The sequence below is a fragment of the Malaclemys terrapin genome, chromosome 18, assembly GCF_027887155.1.
Source record: "Malaclemys terrapin pileata isolate rMalTer1 chromosome 18, rMalTer1.hap1, whole genome shotgun sequence".
Classification (NCBI taxonomy): domain Eukaryota; kingdom Metazoa; phylum Chordata; order Testudines; family Emydidae; genus Malaclemys; species Malaclemys terrapin.
Window position 1 is genome coordinate 7,947,543 of NC_071522.1, and position 5,953 is coordinate 7,953,495.

Genomic DNA, 5,953 nt, shown 5'->3' on the forward strand with positions numbered 1-5,953 from the left:
GTGAAATGAAATTGCTGAAAATCTAGATATTGTATTATCCCATGTTCAGCACACACACAAAACAAAATCCTGGGTGTTTATATGAACAGATCCAACCAGTTATCTTCAGGGATCCGTACAGCCAGTGGACCTGAGTCTCCACTGCCTACCACCTTGTGTAGTAATTTACATCGGTGAAAAGTGAGTATAAAATCTGTTTAAAATATTGTCAAATATGAATGACTATACAAGATGAAAGCCAATGGAAAAGTCAGGCATTAGTCCTTCTGCCCCTTAGAAGCCTATTTTGAATTTCATTTGACGGGAACCTAATCCCAGCAAATCTGGTCTGATTTATTGCATTTTTTTGCATAGCGTCAACACAAAGCTAGGTGAAACTCGGTTTCAAACTAATTCTGCTATGAGGTGTTTTGAACCTAGAACTCAGAAGATGCCACACAAATTTAAACTGAAGAAAATGTTCACACAAACTGCTGAATTTTCCAAAGCTCTGCATAAAACACAAGCCTAGAAATCTGCAAGTACTATGTTTCTATTATTAAATCCAAGCATAAGGAAATTAGGTACACTGATGACCAAAAAGCATAGGAAGACACTTTGATCCAGTTTTTACCATTTGCTCTGTACAACTTTGTCTGTAAACCTATTCCAATTAAACCTTGCCATTTATCAACGCAATTATCATAGTCTAATCACTATGTAACACAAGATTTTTTTTATCAACTGCCACTGAAAATTCAAAGCCAAATAATCTTGCATAACTGTGCCTCTTGGTGAATATATAGAAATAGCTTGAAAATGAAATCAGAATAAGTGTGAGATTATTATTCTGCAGAGATCAATAGTGGCTAATTATGGCTAAACCTATGCTGCAATCAGAAGTCTGACTACAGTACATGTAGACATAGCCGGGCTAGCTTTGATCTAACTAGTTCCAATAACAATAGCAGTGAAACCATGACAGCACCTGGCTATACAAGCCCATCCAGAACCCTATTTACTCAAGTGGCTAGCCCATGCTGCCATGGCTTCACTGCTATTGTTATTCAAGCTAACTAGATCAAAGTTAATTTGGGTGTGTCTGTATGCGCTGCAGCGTGGCCTCCGATTGCAGTGTAGACATACTTTACACGGTGGTGTGGGCAAGCACTCTGACCAAGACTACTTTTCCCAAGGATTTATTCTTGAGCCTTGGGGCTTGTCTACACTGGCTCTTTACAGCGCTGCAACTTGCTCACTCAGCGGTGTGAAAAAACACAACCTTGAGTGCTGCAAGTTTCAGCTCTGTAACATGGCAGTGTAGACAGTGCTACAGCACTGGGAGCTGCATTCCCAGCACTGGGAGCTACTCCCCTCGCGGAGATGGTTTTTTTACAGCACCAGGAGAGCTCTCTCCCAGCGCTGGTGCCGCGACTACACAGCCACATTAAAGCACTGCCTCGGCAGTGTGCCGCTGTGCCTCCAAACCACTCAAAACAAATCTTTAACTTAACAAAACATTGGTTAACTGTTTTGTTCACAACATTTTCATGTGTAACTGCACTATCTTGTTCTGGCCTGCACCAGGAGAAACTAAATACTGCCTCAAATATGATACTTGCTAGATTTCGAGCTAAGTTTTAAAGTCCCCAATAGTTCAGAAGAGATTTGGATTAGAGATGGGCTCAAACCAGAACACCGGAACTAACTCCTCCCCGCCACCCTACAAACTGTGTGAAGGTTCTAATCCAGAACTCAACTTCTGACATTGGGCCCTTCTCCAGTTCAGATAAGGATTCAAACTTTCAGGTGTTGACCCAAACTGAATCTCTGAACTGTATGCAGTTCACCCATCTCGGATGCAAACTTCAGGGTTCACAAATGAATGGCTGAAGGCAACATCTGAAGCCTGTAGAAGAGAACAGCTTTCATCTCAAATTCTCGTGTAAATAATTAAATGCCAAAGATCTGCATAAAATGAATAAAAGTGGCCTTCTAGCCTAGTTGTGAACAACAGAACATTTCCTCCAAGCAATCTAGATTCTGTCTTTCTAAATCAGCGTCATGCATCCTCCACAGGGGCACAAACAAAATTTCAAACAAAATTAACATCACAAAAGAGGCACAAAAACATGTCATATTTGAACAGTGATGATGACAAGTTTTTTAGGAGGTTTGGGTTGTCTGGAATAGGCGATTACTACTGGTTAATAGTATCTTATGGATAATAGGTGGACCTCTCTGCAGAGCTTATTGCATGACCAGAATTTAACCATGTATTTGAACGGCATGAAATATTAGTTAGAACCATCAGTGCATCATGTACATGTGCATATAAAAAAATAATCTGCACAAATTTGCCTTAATCTCTGAGAGACCTTCTAGTGTCAGATGCAATCACAATAAATAAAAATATACTTGATTGATCCAGAAGAGAGTGATGCTGCAGAAAAGGCTCCCAATGTGGTCATGGCGCCACACCACTAGAATACCACCGTGTTATGGGTGATAAGTAAGGCTACGTTTTAGTCCTGGGTATTTTTAGTAAAAGTCATGGACAGGTCACAGGCAGTAAACAAAAATTCATGGCCCGTGTCCTGTCCATGACTTGTTCTATATACCCCTAACTAAAACTTGGGCCGGGGGGGCCACGGGTGCTCTGGAGGGATGGTCAGAGGGCACCACAGGTGCTGTGGAGGGCGAGGGTATGGCCCGGGACCCCCACTGTTGCTGGGGTGACGTGGGTGGTGGCGCACAGCCCCGGACCCCGGCTGGTGCTGGGGAGAGGGTAGGTGTTGCGGGGGCTGGCAGGCTCCCTACCCGGCTCTATGCAGCTCCCCCGAAACGGCCAGCATGTCCCTGCAGTTTCACCAACTTGTAGGGGGAGGGAAGGCCAGGGGGGGCTCTGCGCACTACCCCCACCACAAGCGCTGGCTCCGCAGCTCCCATTGGCCAGAAACTGCAGCCAATGGGAGCTGCGGGGGTGGTGCCTGCAGTCAGGGGCAGCGCACAGAGCCCCCAGCCCCCTCTGCCTCGGAGCTGCAGGGATACGCCGTCTGCTTCCAGAGAGCCCCTTCTCCTCGCCCGAGATAAGTGCTACCCCGCACCCCAATCCTCTGTCCCAGCCCTGAGCCCCCTCCCACACCCAAACTGCTGCTGCTGGCCCAGGGGCTGCCAAGCTCAGGCAGCCACTGAGCCAGGAACACCAGCCACTGCAGAAGTCACAGAATCCGTGACCTCCGTGACCGACACAGCCTTGGCAATAAGTTATGGAATCTTTCTGGTGCATGTGTAACCTTGTTCAACAGGGGGTCTTAGTTGTACCATTTCTAAATCGCACGGCTTTCTGCAAAACAAGATGCAAATCCCTCTGACTGGGTGCCCCCAACATCCTCCTATCCAACACAGATACACAGTTGCCATGTGAGTAGAAAGATGACCTGAGTGCAACAAACACAGCATTAGGAAGCAGTCACCGAGGCTTTAGATTGCAGATGGATGGGGAAGGTGCATGGAGGAACCTGGGAATCCTTCTCAAGTGAATGTGAATGCCTAAGTTTCTCTCTACTGCTTTGGCAACCCTGATAGGGGAAGCTGAAAAGATGATCTCATCATTTTAGGAAGCTTATTTATAGGCTACTACAGAAAGAGATTAAATTCCTCCATGGTATATCTCCACTGAGCTTAGGAGTGTCACACCAGGAAAGATTTTGTTCCAAAGAACTGAGGTTAGCAATAAAAGCATTACATGAACTGTATTATACAACTATGAAAATGAACTATAAATGCACTAAAAACACATTTGGGAAAATTTTGGAGCTGACAGGAGATGGAGTTTTATTATACATTACGTGGAACTTCTAGACAAATTGTGAAAGGAAGCAGCTTCAAACAACAAATGCAGTAATTGTGCTGAGCAGAGAGAAGGAACAATATGACCCACAATCTCAATGCCTCATCTTCATCTCATGGCTTTGGATAACTGCTTACTACCTACAGATCCACCTTCATATCATCCTATATCCTGTCTCATTCCTCACGTTCCTTCTTAACTTCTCTTCTAATGGAGTCTTCTCTCACTCTCCACCTCACACCTTTTTCTGTACCAAGAGTAATACTCACAACTGTCTTCCATGGCTCCTCTCTAGATTACCTATGGGAGGGTCCTGGCTGAGACTATCATGAAGGGAAGATGCATCAGTGTATGAGATATTTGCAGGAATTATTGGTCATTTTGCAGCTAAATTGGTAATAGTCATTCTGTCATCCATGGAAAACAGTTGTCACTCTGTGGAAAATATCTTGAATTCCTTGTTATTCCACTTACGCAAGGATACACAGGTCTAGGACAGTGTCTTGGAAAGGATCATTGGTTTTTTTGTTTGAAAGATTTAATTAAAACAAACTTGCTTTCTTCTTACCACCAAAGTTTATGGGCGCTCCTCTCCCTCTTTTGAAATCTGAGCATTCCGGTCATTCTTTTTAGCATGCAGACTGCTTCTTGCATTCCTCTGACCCCTAGAGCAATATAAAATTCTGCAGAGATTAATGTTGGCAATATAAAATGTTTCTAGCCTTTATGATTTGGGGAAAAATCTCTCAAATGTTATTTGATGCAGTGCTATCTTCTAGAGCGTGCAGATGGTCTGTGAAACACTTGCTCTCAGACATGTAAACTCAGTTTAGCAGGAAGTCAAAGGGTGGCAATTTAAATGTCAGCTTTGTTAATTAGAGTCCTGTCTACATGAGGACTACCTCAATGTAGTTACACTGGTGCAAATCCCTATTGTAGATCCAACTCAGTAAGTGGTTACCATCACTAAATTCCATACACGACAATGGAGTCAGGAAAATCAGCATGCCCATTTATGTTACAAACATAGGTAGTTACGTAAATTGTGTGCAACAAAGTGGAACACTAACCCAGGTCCAAAATTGTGCCAACGTGTAGTGCAGATAGGACCTTAGCCCTATTTTATAACATGGATAAATGCATGGTCACATCTGTTAGTCTTAAAGGTGTCACAGGACTCTCTGTTGCTTTTTACAGATTCAGACTAACATGGCTACCCCTCTGATACTTAACATACCAGGTGTCTGCTGTTTTTACAGATAGCTCCTCAGATGGCTCTAATTTTACTTCTTAGCATCTGAGGACCTGGTCAAACTAATTTATCTGCAAGCCAGGATTAAGAGTAAATTAGTTGAACGATTGGAGAGTAAAAACTAAATAAAGGACAAGAATTTAAATGTTTCACTGAAACATGTATACTGCAAAAATAAATAAAAACAACATCCTTCAAATTCATATAAATGGCAGGAGTCCTCCTACCAATGAAGAGACGCCCAGGTCAATCTGAACACATTATGCCTTGCAAAGGCTGCCGCACAGAGGGCAAAGGAGACTGTTAGATAATAAAACTGCATGTCTGGCCAATCTAGGCCAGGAGGAAGATATTTACCAATCATTGATAATTATTTTGCACCTTTGCAGGAACTACTGTGCTGCCAAAATCCAGAGATGGACCTTGGAGCATCCAGATGGCTTTCATGCATTTGTTTCTAAATACAGGCTAAAGAGTGTCTTGTTTTTACAAACAGAAAAAAGCAAAACAAACAAATCTTCAGCACAATGATGCCAAAGCCCACAACCCCCCCCAACACTTCCAGCGACCCCAAACCCCCAACTCCTCCCCCCTTGCGCTGCGCCCCCAAACCCCACAACTCCTCCCCCTCCCACCCCTTTGCGCTGTGCCCCCAAACCCCCAACTCCTCCCCCTCCCGCCCCCTTGCACTGTGCCCCCAAACCCCCAACTCCTCCCCCTCCCACCCCCTTGCGCTGCGCCCCCAAACCCCACAACTCGCCCCCCCTTCACCCTCCTGCGGCGCGACCCAAAGTCACAAACACGTGGCGTGCGGGCGCCAGCAGCCTCACCCCCTCCCGCCCCGTGGGCGCGCACGTACGCGTTCCCGC

At 44.7% G+C, this 5,953-nt stretch overlaps 1 protein-coding gene across 8 annotated transcripts in view; it reads right to left on the reverse strand.

Moving 5' to 3' along the window:
- ACACA (acetyl-CoA carboxylase alpha) overlaps window positions 1–5,584 on the reverse strand; it is a 219,650-nt gene extending 214,066 nt beyond the window's left edge. For 3 of the 8 annotated variants that reach the window (XM_054008122.1, XM_054008123.1, XM_054008118.1), the window contains exon 1: window positions 4,401–5,584. The gene's annotated coding sequence lies outside the window, so the exon portion shown is untranslated. The remainder of the gene's footprint in view (window positions 1–4,400) is intronic. The other 5 variants (XM_054008125.1, XM_054008124.1, XM_054008121.1 and 2 more) reach the window with 3 other exon arrangements.
- Between the last annotated feature and the right edge of the window lie 369 nt (window positions 5,585–5,953).